The 23,953-nt window shown below is 42.0% G+C and overlaps 1 protein-coding gene across 1 annotated transcript in view; it reads right to left on the minus strand.

The window, feature by feature from the left end:
- Positions 1 to 23,953, minus strand: part of UNC5D (unc-5 netrin receptor D) — a 769,587-nt gene that overhangs the window by 384,572 nt on the left and 361,062 nt on the right. The window lies entirely within an intron of this gene.

A 23,953-nucleotide genomic window follows, 5' to 3' on the forward strand; every position in this document is an offset into this window, starting at 1 on the left:
AAATTGTCCTACTGTTGGGAATTTTCCAGCCAGAAGGAAATAGGTCTCAAACTGATTATCCTTGAATCCATGGTCAGACACAAGGGATCCAAAACTGATCCCATTTTCCCTTAAGCTCCATAGATCTTATCTATCTGTTCCCGGGAAAGACTATCAGTCTGGGGATATTTCTGTATAATAGGCAGAATATAGTAACACAATTAGCTTGAACTTTACATGTGCAGATCTAGTTGCTTGTGCCTGACACTTACCTGACACAACTAAAGGTGCTGAAGAAATTGGCTATCATCAATGCAAACACATAAAAAGAATTCAAAAGCATGTTTCAATCCAACTGAATGAAAGCCAAGAGAGACAAATACAGGATTTATTTTCTTCTTCGGCACAGAACTAAATGCTTATGCCTAGCTACACAATACAGACACTTTGGAAATTATGGCCCCACAATTTTGGGGGAAAGGGCTGAAATCACATCTGACCTAAACTGAGTCTATAAGTCTGCCCCACCCTTCCACTCTCAAAAAAAGACTTTCTGTTGACATTTTTGTTGCACCACTAAATAATACTGTTTTACTAAGTTAGAGGTGGCCAAATTGGTAGACCATTATTTTCTTTATAGGTGATCTGAGACAGCTTATTCTTTTTTGTAAAATATTCTTATTTCAGAAATATGGATTTTTTTTTCTTGATTCTTTTTTCCTTCATCAATCTTTGTGAGTTTTAGGAGCAGAAAGGTGATACCAAAATAGGATCAATGATGTTGGGAATACTGTCAGATGTTTCTCAACTACATTGCTTTCTATGGATCATGATGGGAGTCATAATGGGAGCTAACATACAGTATCATCTGTATCATGTGTCATGCAAGAACTTCAGTTTTATCCAAATAATCATGTTAATTGTAATTCTTAGAGTAAAATACTCACAAGACAGAATCTGTGGCAATTGAACAAGTTATCATGGGCATATGATCTAACTGTACAGGTAATAGTGGTTACTCAGATCAATCATCTGGCTCAACAAATGCTAGATTTAATGATCCATTCTTGGCCCCATCTCTTTACAGGCTCCTTCATTAGTGAAACCTGGTTGTTAATTCAAACTAAGGAAGCAGGACAGCTGTAGTGGCTATTTATCTGGGAGAGTGGCCATTTTTAAAATTACTATTTTTTTTTAAAAAAATCACAATTCCCAGTTCCATAGCAATGTTTTTAGTTACATTTTTCTTTATATGTCCTTAATTCCAATTATATATTGGGGAGTTGTATGCCATTAAAACCAATAGATTGGGGAAACCTATAAACCAGCTAATAAAATAAGAAAGAAAGTAAACTAACTAAAAAATGAAAAAATGATGAAGGGTTTGAGGTGATTTCAAGTCTTTTTTTAATTCCTGGTGATTGTCTGGATTAGTCCCTGCAGTTTTCTGGGCAAGATTTCAGAAGTGTTTTACCACTGCCTGCTTTCCTAGGCTAAAAGCCACCTCAAGTCCTTGGAGACACTCAGGCAGTGTTTTAGGACAAACACTTTTCATACTACAGTGGTACCTCTACTTACAAACTTAATTCGTTCCGTGACCAGGTTCTTAAGTAGAAAGGTTTGTAAGAAGAAGCAATTTTTCCCATAGGAATGAATGTAAAAGCAAATAATGTGTGCAATTGGGGAAACCACAGGGAGGGTGGACACCCTATTTCCTCCCAGGAGATTCCTAGAGAGGCTCCACAGAGGCTTCTCCCTGCCTTTTCCAGTTACAGTTTCAGAGGCTTGGGTCTGTAAGTGAAAAATGATTCTTGAGAAGAGGCAAAAACAACTTGAACTCCTGTTTCTTATCTAGAAAAGTTTCTTATCTAGAAAAGTTTTTAGGTAGAGGTACCACTGTAAACATAAACAATCTTTTGAATCGCATCACTAGCAATTGCATTCTCTTTGCTGATGATGTTAAACTATTTAATACCACCGACAACATTGCTACTCTTCAAAAAGACCTTGACCATGTTGCTAAATGGTCTAAAACCTGGCAACTTCAAATCTTCACCACTAAATGCTCCATCTTACACATTGGTAAAAAGAATCAGAATATTAAATATAAACTTGGAGGAACTTACCTTATTGATGATCCTTGCTCTGTCAAAGACCTTAGAATACTCATATACAATGACCTAAGTCCTAGAGCCCACTGCATCCCAGGCATGTTTAAATTCAGTTACTGTGGATATACCAACCACGTCTGCTGGAAGTTTGTTCCAAGCATCTACTACTCTTTCAGTAAAATAATATTTTCGCATGTTGCTTTTGATCTTTCCCCCAACTAACTTCAGATTGTGTCCCCTTGTCCTTGTGTTCACTTTCCTATTAAAAACACTTCCCTCCTGAACCTTATTTAACCCTTTGACATATTTAAATGTTTCAATCATGTCCCCCCTTTTCCTTCTGTCCTCCAGACTATACAGATTGAGTTCATTAAGTCTTTCCTGATACGTTTTATGCTTAAGACCTTCCACCATTCTTGTAGCCCGTATTTGGACCCGTTCAATTTTGTCAATATCTTTTTGTAGGTGAGGTCTCCAGAACTGAACACAGTATTCCAAATGTGGTCTCACCAGCGCTCTATATAGCGGGATCACAATCTCCCTCTTCCTGCTTGTTATACCTCTAGCTATGCAGCCAAGCAGCCTACTTGCTTTTCCTACCACCCGACCACACTGCTCACCCATTTTGAGACTGCCAGAAATCCACTACCCCTAAATCCTTCTCTTCTGAAGTTTTTGCTAACACAGAACTGCCAATACAATACTCAGACTGAGGATTCCTTTTCCCCAAGTGCATTATTTTACATTTGGAAACATTAAACTGCAGTTTCCATTGTTTTGACCATTTATCTAGTAAAGCTAAATCATTTACCATATTACAGACGCCTCCAGGAATATCAACCCTATTGCACACTTTAGAGTCATCGGAAAATAGGCAAACCTTCCCTACCAAACCTTCCCCTATGTCACTCACAAACATATTAAAAAGAATAGGACCCAGAACAGACCCTTGTGGAACACTGCTTGTAACCTGTCTCTGCTCAGAATACTCACCATTAACAATAACTCTCTGATGTCTACGCTTCAGCCAGCTGCAAATCCACTGAACTATCCAGGGATTAAGTCCAATCTTCACTAATTTATCTATCAGCTCTTTATGTGGAACCGTATCAAAGGCTTTGCTGAAGTCCAGATAGGCAATATCCACCGCACCACCTTCATCCAACACCTTTGTGACATAGTCAAATCATAATCAATGAGATTAGTCTGACATGATTTGCCTTCAGTAAAACCATGCTGATTTGGGTCCAATAAGTTATTGTTTTTTAGGTGCTGATTTATCCTCTTTTTGAGTAGAGTCTCCATCATTTTAACTACAACTGATGTCAAGCTAACTGGCCTGTAGTTACCAGCTTCTTCTCTACTGCCCTTCTTGTGGATAGATACAACACTGGCCATTCGCCAATCCTCAGGAACACCTCCTGTTAACAGGGATTGGTTAAACAAATCAGTCAGGGGGGTAGCAATGACAAATCTGAGTTCTTTAAGAAGTCTGGGGTGGATGCCATCTGGACCCATTGCCTTATTTATCTTTAATCGTTCAAGTTCTTCTAAGACATCGGCTTCTAAGATCACTGGAGCTGAATCTGTACAGCTGGAAGCAATGCTATATCCATCTATAATATTATATTGTAAGGTGTCTTTTGAGAAAACTGAACAGAAATAGCTATTGAAATAGTCAGCGATCTCCTTATTCCTATCAATGCATGTATTATTCCCAGTACTAAGCTTCGTGATGCTGCAGTTTTTCTTCTTGCTATCACTAATATATCAGAAGAAGGTTTTATCCCCCTTCTTTACAGATTTGGCAATTTCTTCCTCTTTTGAGGCTTTAGCAACATATATTATCGGTTTTGCCTCCTTCTGTCTCATTTTATACACCTCTCTATTAGCTATACTTCCAGACTCTTTATACCTCCTATAGGCAGCCTTTTTTTCATTGACTATAGCCCTTACCTCATTGCTAAACCATAGCGGTTTCTTCTTCCTTTTACCTTTAGTTATTTGCCTTACATACTTATTTATCTATTGGATTGCTGCCCCTCACCAGTCCAGTGGCTTTTAAGATGGCTTTTTTAAATACAGTCCACTGGGTGCTCGCTCCTGCCATTTTATCCCTCCCCTTTAATTCATTATTTAAATTTCCCCCCATTGCATTAAAATTTGTTTTTCTGAAATCTAATACTTTGGTTGCAGTATAGGATTGCTCACAATCAGTTTTTACATCAAACCACAAACATAGATGGTCACTGCAACCTAAATTTTCTCCCACCTTAACCTCTGAAACCCAATTGCCATTCATAAAAACTAAATCTAGAATATTCTCCCCTCTAGTCGGTGCCAGAGCTGCTCCTGTAAAGGCCTCTACAATATTCTTACTTTTGCATGTAGGGGCACTGGGGATATTCCAGTCAACATCAGGCATGTTGAAATCACCCATAATCACAATATCTCCCTTTACTGCCATTTGGGTAATTTCATCCACCATCTTGTTGTCATATTCTTCAGATTGCCCTGGAGGCCTATAGATCACCCCAATTCTAATGACAGAACCTTCTTTATTTTGCATGCAAACCCAGAGAGTCTCCAGATCTTTACATGTATTTTCCTTAACATAAATGGCTACTCCACCTCCCCTTCTCTCTATTCTATCCTTCCTATACAGTGTATATCCTGGTGTGGATATTTCCTATTCATTAGAATCCTTAAACCATGTCTCAGTTATGGCAACCAGATTCAAATTATCTCTAGATATTATGGCCATTAACTCACAGAGCTTGTTGCTCAAGCTTCGAGCATTCGTGCACATTACCCGAAGAACATTGTTTTCATTATAAGTTTGCCCCTTATCATCAACAACTACATCTATTTTATTTGCAGCTCCCTTTTCATAAGCTTCCAGAAACTGATTTATCCTCATTGGTCAGGGACAGAAATCATCCACATCAGTTACATCCCTTTACCTAGTTTAAATGCCTGTCCAAAACAGTTCTGAACTCCTCACCGAGCACCTGGGTACCTCTGTATGATGGATACAAACCATTCCTCTTAAACAACTCTCTATTAGATCACCTACTGACATCATGACTTACATAGCCCAAACCTTCAGCTTCACACCACTGCCTTAACCACACATTAAACTCTCTGATAGAAGTTGTTTTTTCCTCCTGGCCACAAACTGGTAACACCTCTGAGAAAGTCACTGAATCAGTTATTTTGCTCAGCTCCACGCTTAGACATTGGAAATCTCTTTTTACTACATTAACATTTCTCTGGGACAAATCATTTGTGCCAAGATGCACCACCACATTAACGTTATTACCTTTACTGACAGCCTTGACAATATTTGTAATCCGCCTTCTGTCACTGCTGGCAGTGGCCCCTGGGAGACACCTCATCAGCTTTACCACATCCTTACTCTGTCCGAAATCAACACCTCTAACAGTCGAGTCACCCACAAGAAAATGTGTCCTCTACAGTCAAGTCACCCACAAGAAAGTTTCTTCTCTTGTAATATTGAACTGCTAACAAGAGCTTACATACATTTGTCAGGCCAATCCTAGAATACAGCTCACCTGTATGGAACCCACGTTGCATATCTGACATCAACATAATTGAGAGAGTCCAGAAATATTTCACAAGAAACCTCCTCTCACAACAAAATACCTTACTCTGCCAGACTTGAAATTCTTCAATTAGACAACTTACAACTCTGTCGTCTCCGTTCTGACTTAAATATAATTCATAAAATCATATACCAAAATGTCCTACCTGTTAGCGACTACTTCACCTTCAACCACAACAAAACACGAACATGAAATAGATTTAAACTAAATGTCAACTGCTCCAAACTAGACTGCAAAAAATACAACTTCAGCAATACAGTAATCAAGGCCTGGAATGCACTACCTGACTCTGTAGTTTCTATTCCTAACCCCAAAACCTTTAACTATCTACAATTAACTTCTCCCCATTTCTTTTTTTCTTTTTCTTTTTTAAAATATACTTTATTTATAAATATAAAGAAAAAGAAAAAGGGGAGTAGGGGGATGGGAAAGGATGAACAGGAAAAAAAGGAAAAATAAAAGGGAAGATGGGGAAGGGAAATACACAATCAAGAGGTTTGGGTAAGTAATAACATTGTACATTGTAGATTGTGAATCATAATACATATGTTTTTTAATATCATTATTGTATTTCTTAAACAATGTAAATAAACAATAAATAAGCAATATCCTTATTATTATCGAAGTGATCTTAAATTTTAATAATGAATCTTACATCTCATTTCAATAATCTATCAATTTATAAATGTAAAAAGTAAAAACAAAAGGGTACCAGATTAGTAAGAAGGATTGCTAAAGGGGGGGGGGAAATAAAAATATGAAGAAAGAGAAAAAGAAAATGTGAAAAGAACAAAGAAAATCTGCGTATAGCGCAGACGCTTTTAGATATTACGACAAATGAGTGAGAATATTTTATAAATGTAAAAAGTAAAAACAAAAGGGTACCAGATTAGTAAGAAGAAGGATTGCTAAAGGGGGGGGGGGGATAAAAATATGAAGAAAGAGAAAAAGAAAATGTGAAAAGAACAAAGAAAATCTGCGTATAGCGCAGACGCTTTTAGGTATTACGACATTGTGTGAGAGGATAGTAGGAGGTGTATATGTATAATATAGTAAGTATATTTTTGTGTATAAAAAGACAAGGTGTAGTAATTGAGATCGTTATTAGTAAGTATTAGTAATGATATAATGTATGATGTATATTCTATTAGTTTAAAAATGAATAAAAAGAGATATGGTATAAACGTTTTTTCCAAATTTTATTACAAATTAATTGGTTTTTGGAATTGACTTTTTAAGTTAGTTTAGATTTGGTTTGAACGTTCGAAAGTAAGATAAGGTTAATAGTTTCATAGTGTAAGAGTTTGATATTTTTTTGCTGAAACCCATTTGTACCAATTTTCCCATATTTCATAGTAATCTGAGTCTTTTTTGTTTTGTGTTTCCATTGCTATTTTTGACATTTCTGCACATTCTATAATTTTCGTAATGACTACCAGTAGTGGCGGTGTTTGATCCTGTTTCCAGAAAAGGGCAAATGAGATCCTTGCTGCCGTCAGAATTTGCAAAATGAGGTATTTTTGTGCTTTCGTAAGATTTTGCCTAAATATACCAAGGAGATAAAGTTCGGGTTTGAATGGTAGATTGATTGACATGACTTGGTCTATTAAATTTTTAATGGTTATCCAATATTTTTTCACATGTGTGCAGGTCCACCATGTATGGTAGTATGTTCCAGGTTTTATTTTACATTTCCAACAGTTGGGTGAAAAATTAGGGAACATTTTGGATATTCTTGCTGGGGGCAAATGCCATCGGTAGAACATTTTATTTGATTTTCTTTGTAAGACATTGCCGTAGTCATCTTATAATTTACTGTCCAAATTTTCTCCCATTCAATTAAATTAATCGTATAACCAAAATTTTGAGCCCAGGCTATCATACATCCCTTCACTTGTTCTTCACAGTTTTCCTGTGATAATAAATAATTGTATAATTTAGAGATCATTTTTATTGAGGGACCGAAAAAGATTATATCTATCACGTTGTCATTTTGAAATCCGAATTGTTTTTTATGTTCTTTGTATTTTGATTTAATTTGTAAGTATGATAGCCAATCTATGTTTATCCCTTGATCCTGTAATTGTTGTTTTGGTATAAGAACATCAGATTTATCAAGTAGTTGATGGTATCTCAATATTTTGGTATGGGAGAAAAGGTTAGGAAAGGTTAATAATTCGTTTGGAGATAGCCATTTTGGTATTGAGGTGTAATAATTCTTCTTAATCGTATACCAAATTGTTATTAAGGTTTTGCGGAGATAGTGGTTTTTAAAATATTTAGGTACTTTATGGTAATCCATTGTTAAAAATGCATGCCACCCAGCAAGAAGATCGTAGCCCTCTAGAGTTAAAAGTCTTATGTTTTTAAGTATAACCCAGTCTCTTATCATTGATAAGATTGTAGCTTGGTAGTATGTGTAGAAGTCAGGAAGTCCAAGGCCACCTTTAGTTCTGTGGTCTTGAAGATTTTTCAATTTTATTCTGGCCTTTTTTTTTTTGTCCAAATGAATTTCCTTATTTCTTTGTGCAGAGATCTCCACTCATTTATTAAAATCAATCTTAATGGTGAGACACCCAATGAAATAGCATGGGATGCTACCAAAGCCTACATACGTGGCATTTATATTTCTTACTCCGCAAATGAAAATAAAGAAAAACATGCTCAATTACAAAAACTAAATGCATCTCTCCAACTTGCCAAAAAAACATTACACAACGACCCCAAAAATAATACAATTTTTTGTATTTTATGTTGAAATTCTTTTTGATTAATAATCGTTTGATACATAGACCATCTATGGAAGGTATTATAGTTGGTGTCTTTAAGTATTAGCAATAAAGGGTTATGATCTGCCCAAATTGCATTTAGAATTTGTATGTCTATAATTTGGTTTATGATTTCAAGATTGGACCAAGCCATGTCAATACGTGAACATGTTTTGTGGGGGGGAGGGGAGAAAAGAAGGTGTACTGTATAGTTTCTGGATGGTAGTATCTCCAAATGTCTTTTAAGGCAAATTCATAAATTGTTTGATTAAAGGTTGAAGGTAAGATATTACGGGTATGATGTTTAGTGTTGCCTTTGTGGTCTTTATTTCTATCTACTATTGCATTAAAATCTCCAATTATTAAGAAGTTGGTCAAATTTAATTCTAATATTTTTTGTGCAAATTGTTGAAATAGGTGGATTGTTTAATGGATGGTGCATATATTGTTATTATAGTTATTGTTTTCTTGTTCTCTAGTTTTACTTGAACAATCAATAATTGGCCATTGTCATCAGCGTATATTAATTTGGGGGAATAAATTTTTTTAACGTATAAAACTATACCTCTTTTTTTTTCAGCAGCAGAAGCACAAAAGAATTCAAATTTAGGAAGGGCTAATAGGGTAGTCTCGTCTTTTTTGATATGGATTTCTTGTAGAGATATTATATCATAATTATGTTCAGACAATTTGTGGAATATTTTCAATCTCTTTTTATGCGAGTTCAAGTTTCAAGTTTTATTAGATTTATATGCCGCCCCTCTCCGAAAACTCGGGGCGACTAACAACAATAATAAACAATATACAATAATAATCCATTACCAAAAGCGAATTAAAACCCCTTAATATATAAAACCAAACATACATACAAACATACCATGCATACAATTGTAACGGCCTAGGGGGAGAAGAAGTCTTAATTCCCCCATGGCTGGCGGCAGAGGTGAGTTTTAAGTAGCTTACGAAAGACAAGGAGGGTGGGGGCAATTCTAATCTCTGGGGGGAGTTGGTTCCAGAGGGCCGGGGCCGCCACAGAGGGCCGGGGCTCTTCCCCTGGGTCCCGCCAAGCAGCATTGTTTAGTTGACAGGACCCAGAGAAGACCCACTCTGTGGGACCTAACTGGCCGCTGGGATTCGTGCGGTAGAAGGCGGTCCCTAAGGTAAACTGGTCCAGTGCCAGGAAGGGCTTTATAGGTCATAACCAACACTTTGAATTGTGACCGGAAACTGATCGGCAACCAATGCAGACTGCGGAGTGTTGGTGTGACATGGGCATATTTAGAGAAACCCATGATTGCTCTCGCAGCTGCATTCTGCACGATCTGAAGTTTCCAAACACTTTTCAAAGGTAGCCCCATGTAGAGAGCGTTACAGTAGTCGAGCCTCGAGGTGATGAGGGCATGAGTGACTGTGAGCAGTGACTCCCGGTCCTGAATCCAGACTGCTGAGGACCTAGATAATCGGCTTCTTCCAAGGACCGCTGGAGTTAGAGCGCCACCACCTTCTCAACAACCTTCCCCATAAAGGGAAGGTTGGTGACTGGACGGTAGTTATTGAGCACAGCTGGGTCCAGGGAAGGCTTCTTGAGGAGGGGGCGCACAAGTGCCTCCTTATAAAGGCCCGGAAAGGACCCCCTCCCCAATGAGGCGTTGACAATCTCCTGGGCCCAGCTCCGTGTCACCTCTCGACTGGCCGAAACCAACCAAGAGGGACACGGATCCAGTAAACAGGTGGCGGAACTTACAGCTCCAATGGCCTTGTCCACTTCATCAGGTGTCAACAAGTCAAACTCCCCCCAGACAGATGGACAAAGACGTTTAGCCCCAGTCACCTCTGTTTTACAATTGGAGTCGAGGTCCGCTCGGATCCGAGTGATTTTATCAGCGAAAAACGTGTTAAAATCCTCGGCGCTACTCTGTAAGGGCTCCCCAACTCCCCCCTGATTAAGAAGGGAGCGGGTTACCCTAAACAGAGCGGCCAGGCAGGATTCCGCTGATGCAATCAAGGCAGTATGATACGCGCATCTTGCCGCCTTGAGCGCCACTTTGTAAGTCTTAATATGAGCTCTTACAAGTGTTCGATCGGATTCGGACTTACTCTTCCTCCATCGCTTCTCTAGACGTCTCTTCTGGTGTTTCAACTCCCGGAGCTCCTCGTTGAGCCATGGAGCTCTACGGGGTCTAGCGCCACGGAGAGGTCGCAGCGGCGCAATTCGGTCAAGGGCCTCCGCTGCAGCCTTGTTCCAGGCCTCAGCCAGAGACTCTGCCGAACTGTGGATGAGTGTATCTGGAAGAACCCCAAGCGCCTTCTGAAAACCTTCTGGATCCATCAGGCGCCTGGGGCGGAACAACTTAATCGGTTTCGCCTCCCTGCGGGGGAGGATTGGAGCTAGGAAGTCAAGCCGCAGTAGAAAATGGTCTGACCGTGACAAAGGCAACACTTCTAAACCCCTTAGTCTCAGACCATTACTCAGTTGCTCAGAGAGGAATACCATGTTGGGTGCGTGCCCCCCCTCATGAGTCGGACCCTGTACTACTTGGGTCAGGTCCATGGCTGCCATGGTGGCCATGAACTCCTGTGCCAGTCCAGAGGATTCGCCGAGCGACGGCAGATTGAGGTCCCCCAAGACAATACATCTAGGGAACCCCACCGCCAGCCCGGCTACCTCCTTGAGTAGCACAGGCAGGGCTTGTGCCATGCAGCTGGGAGGCAGGTACGTGAGAAACAAGCCCACCTGAACCCTTAAGTCCAACTTCACCAGGAGGGACTCGCAACCCGCAATCTCCGGAGAAACGAGTCTACGCAGGCAAAGGCTCTCCCTGGCTATAATAGCCACTCCTCCCCCCCTTCCCCGGGGTCGAGGTTGATGCCATATCTGAAACCCAGCTGGGCAAATTTCAAACCATTTATATTGCTTGAAAATAGTGCAATTTTGTTTTGTTTATTGCTGGGGTATGGTTTCCTTGGGTTTCTCTCTTCTTGCTTCAGTCCTTGCCCGGGTAATCGGTCCTTGTCTAGTAGATTCGCCATCTGGGTTTTGGGGTGCTTTGTCATTGTCTGGAAGGTTGTCATCAGAACTCATTTCTTTGGTCAGAGGCGTCTCTCTGGTATCAGTTTCTTTCGGGATGGTCTGGTCGGTTTTCAGAATATGGGCGTAAAATTCTTTAGCATCTTCGGGAGAGGTAATTTTGTATTTTTTATCCAGAATTGAGATCATCATTCCTTCAGGTATGAGCCATCTAAATTGTATACCATTTTTATTTAATTTAGTTGCTAGGGTTTGATATTGCTTACGTTTTATTCTCACCTGTCTCAGGATTTGACGCAAGACCACGATGTTTCTGCCTTGGTGCATCGCTAGGTTCTCTTTAGAGATGCTATAGACTTCGTCCCCCGTTTTTCTTTTAAGGAAGCGAACGTGTACCTCTCTAGGGAGCCTGTTTCTTCTGGCTATGCTCAAATCAGTGGTTGGTGCGTTGCACTTACTGCATGTGGAGGATGAATAGGAGTAAGCAGAGTAGTAGTAGGCAACAGGAGGCACCAACTGATGTCCAGCAATCCTGGGTGGTGGAAGTATATGCACTAAATTGCTTCCCGCCTCATTCCCAGCTGCCACTACATTCACACAGTGGGCAGTGAGAGAGATGTACCGGCCCTGACCATGTTTACTGGTCCATGTGTCAGTGGTGATGTGGAGCGGGAACTGACAGCATTGCGCACCGCCTACTGCCAAAGTCTGCAACTGGAGATGGGGCAGGTGGACGGACCATGGCATCCCAGTTAAAAGTGTCATCGAAGAGCATTAAAGACTCCATTGCTTGTGACTGAGACGGCCTTGCTGCTTTGAAGGGGGATGATAAGGAGGGCTTCTGAACTCACAGCTGAGGCAGAGTGGGTGGAAGGCAATCCCATGGAACTGGTAGCACTGCGTGCCATATAATCTACAACTGCCTTGACTTCTTCTTGCCTCACCACTCTGGAAGCAGTTTTGGGGCCTGCCAATATAGGCCCCAAACCCAGGTGCCTGTTTGCACCACAGGAAGGTGTATCAGGCGCAGATGTTACATGCCCTCTCCCTGCCCCTGCAGCACCAACTCCATCACCAGCACCAGCAGCACCACGGCCACATCCCTTCTTTGAGGGTATTTGAAAAAAAAAATATTAAATGGTCAGACGGCACTAGTGGCCCTGTATTGGAAAAAAGATTAAATGGTCAGATGGCACTAGTGGCCCTGTATTGGAAAAAAAAATGGTCAGATGGCACTAGTGGCCCTGTATTGGACAAAAAAATAAATGCACAGATAAAGATAGTATTGCATGCCAAGATTTGTGCCTCACTCTGAGCACTTTCCTTAGGTGATCTGACCTTAGAATGACAATGGCTCAGTTGAAATATATCCGGTACGGACCTGAACTATGCAAGTTTGGTTCGCCCAACACTAGTAGTTGCCCTTTAAATGCAGAGATAATGGTAGAAGCCATGTGGATGTTAGCAAAAAACTATGATAGCACTGGGCTCTGAGGTGTGGTAGAAATGTTCAGCTAGAATATCACCCAAGTAAGCAAAAAGCAATGCTGGCACTGGGCCTTGAGCTGTGGTAGAAATGTTTAGGTATAATATCACAGAAGTTATCAAAAAGCGATGCTGGCATTGGGCCTTGAGCTATGGGGCTTTGGCACAAATCTGGAGCTTATAAATCACCCCAGCAAGCTAAATATGATATGTCACTCAGGTGCAGCGAGACTAGCCCCCCACTTTTTTGTCTTGGATGCTTAGATGTGGGCCTCACACTGTGAGCACTTTCCTTAGGTGATCTGCCCTTACAAAGACAATGGCACAGTTGATATATACAGTAATACCTCATGATACGAACTTAATTGGTGCAAGGAGGAGGTTCGGAAGACGAAAGGTTCGTAAGACGAAACATTGTTTCCCATAGGAAACAATGTAAAGTCAATTAATCCGTGCAACCAAAAAACCCCCCGCAAAAAAACGGCTTTCGGCGACTGCTGGGAAGCCACGCGGCTGTTTTAAAAGGTGACAGCCGGCCTGGGGGGCTTCCCAGCACCCCCCCGAACCCGGATTCGGGGTTCGGGGGTGTTGGGAAGCCCCCAAGGTCGGCTGCAACCTTTTAAAAGAGCCGCGCCGCTTCCCATCTGTCTCCTGAAGCCGAACGGCAAAGCTGAACTTCTGCGTTCGGCTTCAGGAGACAGCTGGGAAGCGGTGCGGCTCTTTTAAAAGGTCGCAGCTGGCCTGGGGGGCTTCCCAGCACCGCCCCGAACCCGGGTTCGGGGTTCAGGGGGGTGCTGGGAAGCCCCCCAGGCCGGCTGCGACCTTTTAAAAGAGCCGCGCCGCTTCCCATCTGTCTCCTGAAGCCAAACGGCAAAGCCGAACTTCCGCGTTCGGCATCAGGAGACAGCTGGGAAGCGGCGCGGCTCTTTTAAAAGGTCACAGCCGGCCTGGGGGGCTTCCCAGCACCCCCCCGAACCCCAAACCTGGAAGTTCGGCAAAAGTTCGGGGTTTGGGGGGGGTGCTGGGAAGCCCCCCAGGCCGGCTGCGACCTTTTAAAACAGCCGCGCCGCTTCCCAGCTGTCTCCTGAAGCTGAACGCCAAAGCCGAACTTCCGCGTTCGGCTTCGGGAGACAGCTGGGAAGCGGCGCGGCTGTTTTAAAAGGCGACAGCCGGGCTGGGGGGCTTCCCAGCAACCTCCCGAACCGAACCCGGGGTTCAGAAAATTTTTGCCTCTTCTTATGAACTTTGTTCGAGTTACGAACCGGCGTTCGGGAGGCTTCTGGGAAGCCCTGCCGCCCGGCTGTCACCTTTTAAAACAGCCGCGCGGCTTCCCAGCAGTCTCCGAACGCCGGTTCGTAACTCGAAAAAAGTTCGTAAGAAGAGGCAAAATTTTTCTGAACCCCGGGTTCGTATCACGAGTTGTTCGTAAGACGAGGGGTTCGTATCTTGAGGTACCACTGTATCCCCTTACAGTGGCAGCCACCACCAGATGCAGCGAGACTGCCCCCCCCCACACTTTTTTTGTCTTGGATGCCTAGATGTAGGCCTCACTCTGAGCACTTTCCTTAGGTGATCTGCCCTTACAAAGACAATGGCACAGTTGAGATATATCCCCTTACAGTGGCAGCCAGCACCAGATGCAGCGAGACAGGCCCCTCACTTTTTTTGTCTTGGATGCCTAGATGTGGGTCTCACTCTGAGCACTTTCCTTAGGTGATCTGCCCTTAGGAAGACAATGGCACAGTTGAGATATATCCCCTTACAGTGGCAGCCACCTGGTGCAGTGAGACTGAACAAAAAAAATGTCACTTTAAATGTCGTTTTCTTCATGCCTAGATCTTGCCCTACTCTGCAAACTTTCCCTAAGTCATCTGCCCTTGGAACGACTATTGTATCATTGAGAAATATCCCCAATCTATCTCTCCCTGTCCTGCCTTTTATACAGCGAGGGTCAGGTGTCCCGCCAGGCCAATCACAGCCTGAGTCTGTTGTGTTTGGCTTGTGTCGGCTGGTGCTCCCACGTCTGTGAGAGATGAGTCACAGAGTGATTGCAAAAGCATGGCTGACAGCCAGGAAAACATGGCAGACAGCTCAGAGAATGTAGCAGATGGTTCAGAGGAGTTGGCAGACAGCTCAAAGGAACTGGCAGATAGTCCAGAGGACTTGGCAGGTAGCCCATCGGATAGCCTCTCTTCTCTGGATTCGGATGCCGAACAGATAATTAATATGCGTAGCTGGAGAGCAATGCAATACAGGGCTCAATTAAGGGATTATCAACGGTGATTCTGGTGTCACCTGTGTTTGGGTGTGGTTCACAGAATGAGGGCTGGGTGTGGTTCCCATAATGAGGGCTACAGTTATAAAAGAGAACAGAGGCAGAGGCAAACTGTGGATGTTTATCTGTGTGGTTTGTGTGGATTTGTGGTTCCTGCTTTGAAGTCTCTGCTCTGGCCTTTGGATTTCAACCCAGCATTGTCAGCCAAGTGGGAGTTGAAAACTCTGGAACTAGCTGCTGCTCTCGTGCTTCGAAAATTCAGAGAGCTCTTGGAACATCTCTGCTACGTGAATTTTGTATTTGTTTGCTTTTTCATGAACTTTGTATCTAGCTGAATTTTCACCTCGAACTGTGTTTTACTACTGAAAATAAGGACAGTGTTCTTTAGCCTTTTCTTTTCTGTTTAGTACAAGTTTGCTGATTAGCAATGCACATGTGTCTGACCTTCTTTCCTGGACCGTTAATTATCGCCTGAGCCCGGTCAGGCAGAACAACGTCCAGCTGGCCAATCACTGGCAAGAAGGACACGTGGCCAATCACAGCTGGTCCTTTCATTTCCTGCCCGGATACAGCAGGGCTTCGGCTTACAACACGACTGTTGATTGGCTGCTGCGCCGTTCAATCGAACGCCGAACCTGAACACGGACTTCTGAAAAAGTTCAGCATCGGGTTCTGTACACTGAACCTGGCCAAATTCGGTATGGACCCGAACTATACAAGTTCGGTTCACGCAACACTAGTCCTCAGCACTACCCTGCAAGGGTTCGTCAACTGCTCCCTGGTTAAGGAGGGAGTGAGGGTGGCTGGGCAGGATTCCGCAGGTGCAATCAGGCCGACATTGTATGCACATCTTGTCGATCTGATCGCCATTTTGTAAATCTCCATATGAGAGACTCCCTTTTACAAGTGTTTGTTCAGATTCGGATCTGCTTTTTCTCCAATGCTTCTCTAGACCTCTCTTCTGGCATTTCACCCCTTGGAGTTCCTCAGTAAATCAAGGAGATCTCCAGGGTCTGTTGCCACAGAGAGGCAATTCAGTCTAGAGCAATGATGGCGAATCTATGGCATGGGTGCCACAGGTGGCACATGGAGACATGTCTGCTGGCACACGAGCTGTTGTCCTAGCTCAACTCCAACGTGCATGTGTGTGCCAGCCAGCTGATTTTTGGCTCACGTAGAGGGCGTTTTTGGCTTCCAGACAGTCTTGGGGGGATGCCTTTGCAGCTTAGGGAGGGAGAAACCTGAGCCTACTGGGCCTACCAGAAGTTGGGATACAGGCCATTTCCAGCCTCCGGAGGGCCTCCATGGGCTGTTTTTGCCCTCCCCAGGCATTGAATTATGGGTGTGGGCACTCACACGTGCATGATAGTGCACACACATGCTCTTTTGGCACCTAAGGAAAAAAAGGTTTGCCATCACTGGTCTAGAGCCTCAGTCGCAGCCATATTCCAGGCTAAAACAAAAGACACTGCTGAATTGTGTACAAGCGAATTCAGCAGAACCCCAAGCATCCTTTGAAAACCTTTTGGATCCATCAGGCGTCTGGGGTGGAACCTCCTAATCAATTAGCTGTGAGTCCAATGAACTGGAGATGCCTGATCTCCTCATTCTTCCTCCCATTTCTGAAATCCCATAAGATTGGTTTTTTTAAATGAAGTTTCAAATTTAATTGATAGAGGAAAATGTAATTGTTTAAGCTATTACTGTTGTATAAATTGGTTATAATGTGACTGAATTATGAATTTGACTTAATTCTATCAAATTAGTAAATTAATACTAAGAGGATTGTATGCATTTTTTATTTTCTTTTTTATTCTCATTAGATTATTGTATTAAGATATAAAACATTGTTAAACTTTTATTTTGTAGTAGATAGACATATTACTATTAAGGAAATCTATAATAACCATTGTTTGAAGAAAGCATAAATTGCACAATCAATGTGTTCACATTTAAAGTTTTCCTGATAAAATATCTGAAAACAATGATACTCTTATTTATCAATTTATAAATAAGAATAAATTACAGTAGAAGAATTATGATGACATCGATGTTACTAATGTTAATCAAGTTACAAAAGAACAGTATTATTGTTAATATGAGACCACAAGATAAGGCAAAAGTTATATTTTAGTGGTATTTTGGAGTGGGGGTGTAAAGAAATGGTGGGAAAATAAATAAGAATGAGTTAAGATATCAAAGAAGAAGAAGAAGAAGCAATGATACCCAAAATTAAGAAGCACAAGACATAACAACTAGTTGAGTAATATAGCTATAGAAATGATTTTGGAATGAAATTGAATTGATTGATGGTAGTCCAAAGAGACAAACTAGGACAAGGAGGTAGCACAAGTTAAAATACAGGTACTGAAAGTTAAGATTTAAATATATTGGATAAGAGATTTTGAAAAAAGAGGGATGATTGTGATAGGTAATAGCTAGAGAAACATTTTAATCTGTTAGGTAATGATAATAGAATTATCCATTTAAGGAAGGATTTAGAGGATGGGTGGGAAGTAGGAAGGAAGGACTGAAAGGGGAGAGAGAGGAGAAAGAAGAGGGAAGGAGAAGGAAAGGGTAGGAGGAGGAGGGAGAAGGAGTAAGAAAATAGGTAATAGCAGCAGAATAGCTGCCTGAAACAGAAGGAGAGAAGTGGAGAGAAGAAAGTTGGACACAGATGAAACAATATACAGTGATCCCCCGCTCGTTGCGAGGGTTCCGTTCCAGGACCCCCCGCAACGAGCGGGTTTTCGCGAAGTAGCGCTGCGGAAGTAAAAACACCATCTGCGCATGTGCAGATGGTGTTTTTAACTTCCGCAGCGCTAGCGAGGAGCCAAAGATTGGGGGCGGCGCGGCTGTTTTAAAACGTCGCCGCCGACATGGGGGGCTCGCTAGCACCCCCCCGAACCCCCAACCTGGGTTTGGGGGGGTGCTAGCAAGCCCCCCATGTCGGCGGCGACGTTTTAAAACACCCGCGCGGCTTTCCAATGAGTCCCGAAGACAAACGCGGAAGTTTGACGTTTGTCTTCGGGACTCATTGGAAAGCTCCGATCGTTTTAAAGCAGGCGCGCCGTTCTCCGCTGACTCCTAAAGCGGGGAAGTTCGCCAGGAGTCAGCGGAGAACGGCGCAACTGTTTTAAAACGATCGGAGCTTTCCAATGAGTCCCGAAGACAAACGTCAAACTTCCGCGTTTGTCTTCGGGACTCATTGGAAAGCCGCGCGGGTGTTTTAAAACGTCCCCGACATGGGGGGCTCGCTAGCATCCCCCCGAACCCCCAACCCCAGTTCCTAAGAGGTCAGTAAGGGGCATACATAAGTGCACCAGAGTGCCTATCGTCCCATCCTATTGTTTCTCCTATATCTCATATATATTCTCTTCTCTTCTCTTCTATACCTATATCTTTTTCTGCTATTCTCTCATAGTTATATTTCACTCCTTTATTTTCTCCTCTATTCCCCCTTTAATACATTCTACTTGATTAAATCCTCTATAACCCTCATTGTGTATTATTGTGTAAATAATAAATAAATAAATACTAATTGTGGAACTAAATTTGGCTCTCTGTAAAAGAATGTTGAGATGATGTTGGAAGGGAGAAAATATGAAATAAACTAAACTGGCAGCTTGATCATGACAAATTGGGAAATATGAAACATACATACATACTTTGATTCTGTTTGCTACAGGATAGGACAGAAAGAAACTTTGACCACTGTAATCATTCCCTACTACAATAAAGTAACATTCCTAGCATCTGGTATCTGATCTACCTGAAAGGTTGAGAACATTGTCTTACATCTTGGTTTTACCTCTATTTCCACATCATTGTATTGTATTTTCTCTGCATGCAGTGAATAGTTTTGAAAAAGTTTTTTTAATTTTTATTCCCATACAGACATTGCACATGTTTATCATCTCATTCCCCATTTCTTTCTTTTTCAAAATTTTTACAAATATATTCTATATTTATCTTATTACTTTATTTATTGGATTTGTATGCTGCCCCTCTCGGCAGACTCTGGGCGGCTAACAACAGTAATAAAAAACAGCATGTAACAATCTAATACTAAACAACTAAGAAACCCCTTAATATATAAAACCAAACATACATACAACATACCATGTGTAAATTGTAAGGCCTAGGGGGAAACAATATCTCAGGTCCCCCATGCCTGACGGCAGAAGTGGGTTTTAAGAAGCTTACAAAAGGCAAGGAGGGTGGGGGCAATTCTAATCTCTGGGGGGAGTTGGTTCCAAAGGGCCGAGACCGCCAAAGAGAAGGCTCTTCCCCTGGGTCCCGCCAAACGACATTGTTTAGTTGACGGGACCCGGAGAAGGCCCACTCTGTGGGACCTAACTGGTCGCTGGGATTCGTGCAGCAGAAGGCAGTCCCTGAGATAATCTGGTCCGGTGCCATGAAGGGCTTTATAGGTCATAACCAACACTTTGAATTGTGACCGGAAACTGATCGGCAACCAATGCAGACTGCGGAGTGTTGGTGTAACATGGGCATACCTGGGGAAGCCCATGACTGCTCTCGCAGCTGCATTCTGCACAATCTGAAGTTTCCAAACACTTTTCAAAGGTAGCCCCATGTAAAGAGCATTACAGTAGTCGAACCTCGAGGTGATGAGGGCATGAGTGACTATGAGCAGTGACTCCCAGACCAAATACTTTATAAGTTTAAGGTTGCATCCTTCCTTCCTATGTCATATAGTCCTTCCTTTCCTTTCTTCTTATCTTACCTTCCTCCTTCTCTTTCTGAACCTACTTCCCTTCCCTCCCTCCTTCTCCTCGAACCTACTTCCCCCCACCCTCTCTCCTAACTCACTTCTCCCTTCCTCCTTTCTTCCTTCTTCTTTCTCCTCTCCTCCTTTCCTTTGATGTACTTTATCCATTTTTCAGGGATGGTATTCCAGCAACCTTGAATTCTTTTACACAATCTTACATTTTTCATATTTTATTCCATATATATTCCTTTAACCTATCGCTTTTATCTTTATGTGCTTATTTATTAATACACATTTAAGGTTTTCTCTCCCCCCTCCCCATCCCCTCATCTCTTTCAAGTGTTACATCTGGGTTATGTCATTCACTTATATTCAGATTTCTTTATTTGTATTCATTTTCTAACCAACTTTAAAACTTCCTCCAAGTCTTGTAATACAATGAGTCCTCTTTATTTTTTTAATCTTAACATTTATCTGTTCATTTTAGCTCAGTCCAAATTTTTCTTTATTATCTGCTCATCTCCAGGAATTATTTTTGCTTTTTTTAATTTTGTAAAAATACAATCCTAACTAGTTACTATATGTATACTGTTTAATATGTATACAATAATACATATTAAATGTATATCTCCTTTTTTGTATTTTTCTGGTAAGATTCCTAATCCTGTAGAAAAATTTCTGGTTTTAAGTCTGGCTTTTCTTCCACCATTTTTCCTAACCATGTTTGTATCTTAATCCAGAATTTTCTTGCTTCTGTACAAGTCCACCACATGTGATAATAACAATCTGGTATTTGCTGATATATCCAACGTTTTATTGATTTATCTTTATAAACATATTTAAAGATAAATCAGTAAAATGTTGGATATATCAGCAAATACCAGGTTTACCAGCAAATTTTTCTGGTAACATATGCCATCTATAAAACATTTTATACATATTCTCTGTATATGCTGTTTCCATGGTTAGTTTATAATTTCTTTCTCACATTTGTTGCCATTTATCCAATCCTATTGTAATATCCAAAATTCCTCATCCATATTATCATTGTTTCTTTTACAGCTTTTTCCTCTAATTCAACTGGTAAAAATAATTATGTAATTTCTTAATCATTTTTCATCATTCCCTGCCAATATCTCATCTAATTCTGAAATTCCCATCATAAATCCATCCTGTTTATCTTTCTCATGTCTTGATTGTACAGTAGTACCTCGTGATATGAACCCCTTGTCATACCAACTTTTCAAGATACGAACCCAGGGTTCGGAAAATTTTTGTCGCATCTTACGAACTTTTTTCGCCTTACAAACCCGCTGCCTGAACGCTGAACCCGGAAGTTCGGGTTCGTAAGGCTGCCGAGAAGCGCCGCCGCCTGGCTGTCGCCTTTTGAAACAGCTGGGGGCTTCTTGGCGTTCCCCCGAACACCGCACCCGAACTTTTGCCGAACTTCCGGGTTCGGCTTCGGGAGGCCGCCGAGAAGCTCCGCCGCCTGGCTGTCACCTTTTGAAACAGCTGGCGGGGCTTCTTGGTGTTCCCCCGAACGCTGAACCTGGAAGTTCGGCAAAAGTTTGGGTTCAGTGTTTGGGTTCAGGAGGCCACCGAGAAGCCCCGCCACCCGGCTGTCGCCTTGCCAGAAGAGCCGCGGAGCTGTCGGCCGGTCGGGAGGTTCAAACAGAGGTTGGAAATCCCAATAGGGAATTCCATGGGCGGAGCTTTGACGTCAGGAAGACATCCTTCCTGGCTGGCCGAAACATGGACTCCAGAAAGGACATCTCCGTGACGTCAAAGCTCCACCTATGGTATTCCCTATTGGGATTCCCCACGTCCATTTGAGCCTCTTGACTCGCCGACAACTCCGCGGCTCTTCTGGCAAGGTGACAGCCAGGCGGCGGGGCTTCTTGGCGGCCTTCCGAACCTGAACTCCGAACCCGAACTTTTGCCGAACTTCCGAGTTCGGCATTCGGGGGAATGCTGAGAAGCTCCCGGCTGTTTCAAAAGGTGACAGCCAGGTGGCAGCGCCCAGCGGAGCGCCGTTTCTGTGGGTTTTTTTTTACTTGCATGCATTAATTTATTTTACATTGTTTCCTATGGGAAACATTGTTTCGTCTTACGAACTTTTCGCTTTACGAACCTCCTCCCGGAACCAATTAAGTTTGTAAGACGAGGTATTACTGTATTTGCAAATGTGTCAACCAGTCTGTCTTAATTCTGCATGCAGTAAATATTTATTTAATAACAGGGAAAAGATGCAACTTAGCTAGTGATCAGGGGTTCTACCTGGGTATAGATTGTAAAAACAATTTCCTTTCTCCTGCTCCTCCTTCTAAACAAAAGGTATTCAGGACAATCTGATGCTAAATCTGAAGTTACCATAAAATTATTATGAATAACAGCCATTACAGATCTAAGAGTTTTACGTGCACCTGTGTAACCTAATTGTTGATATCAAAAGTGATGGTTTCATCAAACATTCTCCTGCTTTCTATGGATTCTTGCAATACCTCTGTACTAATCCCTCTCATCAGACAGTTGGGCGACAGGTAGAAAATTGTTCTGCCACCAAAAGAAAACAAAATCCATTGCCTTTGGCAATTTTCTACAAGGACACCCTCCCCCACCTATGAATGTGTAATAAGTTCTGGAAATAAATCTGAAAGAGACAGCCTGGATCCGATAGCCAACAGGAAATGTTTTCAGATGATCAGAATGCCAATGGGTGATCCCTCTTAATGTGTATTTAGGCAAGAACCAGGGTGTTAATACCAAATGTTCCTTTAGGAAATGAATGAATACAGAATGTGTAAGTATACCTTCCTGCAATGAAGAAAGAAGGAATTGTATGTTGTGCTTCTAAATCCCTCACTATATATTCATTTTGTGTTTTGTGCAAAGAACCTTGGAAGTGGATATTATCAAATCCATTTTACAGATGGGTAAGCAGCCAATAGGAAGAAATACATAGGGGAATATAAACAGATCTGAAAGCAAAGGAAAAGAACCAATTTAGTTTTACACTGCAACTATTACATTGCCTAGTGTGAATCAGCTTTGCTGTGAAGATAACTTAACCTAGCCAGTAATAAAGTTGGATGTATTCAGGGGGGGGGCTGCTGCCCGGACTGGGGGGGGGGCGGGGACACAGTGGGGTAGCAAAAATGGAACTCCACCCCAGAGCACGCAATTTGCAAGATGTTGAAATAAAATGCAGGGCGTCTTCTTTGGGCAATCTCTGCGTTCTTCCCGAAAGCGTTTTAAAACCCCAAAGCTGGCAATTCTGCTACAAACAAAATTGTCTAGGAAAGTATAAGGAGATAAGATCTGGAATTAATTCTATGTGATATGGGTTTCTGCCTCCCCCTACTTTCCCAATGGCTATAGTATTCTCTAAAACAGAAGTCTTCATAGCTGGCTGGAGAATTCTGGGATTTGAAATTCACAAATTTTAAAGTTGCCAAGTTTGGGGACCTCTGCTCTAGAAAATGAAATGAATAATGCATAAAACCTAATGTCTTGCCAGAAACCTTGATTTTGTTTGGCAGTCTGCAGGAAGGAGGGTTAAGAACAGTATGTGGAATGGAACATTTTGGGATATCCACTTAGCTGTGAAAGTAGCAAGGAACACTTTAGATTGTTGCCTTTGAGTAAGTGATTATTTTATTAGTGGCCATTTTAATCATGAAGGCACCTTTATGACAATGCTCAAAATGTGCTTTCAAAATTCTAAGTCAGATGTTTCTGTGATTTCACTGTTCTATAGCTGCTCACTTCTAGAATGTGGGTGAATTCGATGACCTGCTTGTTTTGAGTCCATCAAACCACACCCACCCACCAGTATTTATAGAGGGAAGGCAACTCAGGTCTCGCTGTGTTCGCCCTAGAACAAGGACAGAAGCACCAGCCTGAAGATGATCAGTGGGACCTCATCAAAATGTTGCCAGAAATCTCTGAA

This window comes from Erythrolamprus reginae, chromosome 12 (genome assembly GCF_031021105.1).
Source record: "Erythrolamprus reginae isolate rEryReg1 chromosome 12, rEryReg1.hap1, whole genome shotgun sequence".
Lineage (NCBI taxonomy): Eukaryota > Metazoa > Chordata > Lepidosauria > Squamata > Dipsadidae > Erythrolamprus > Erythrolamprus reginae.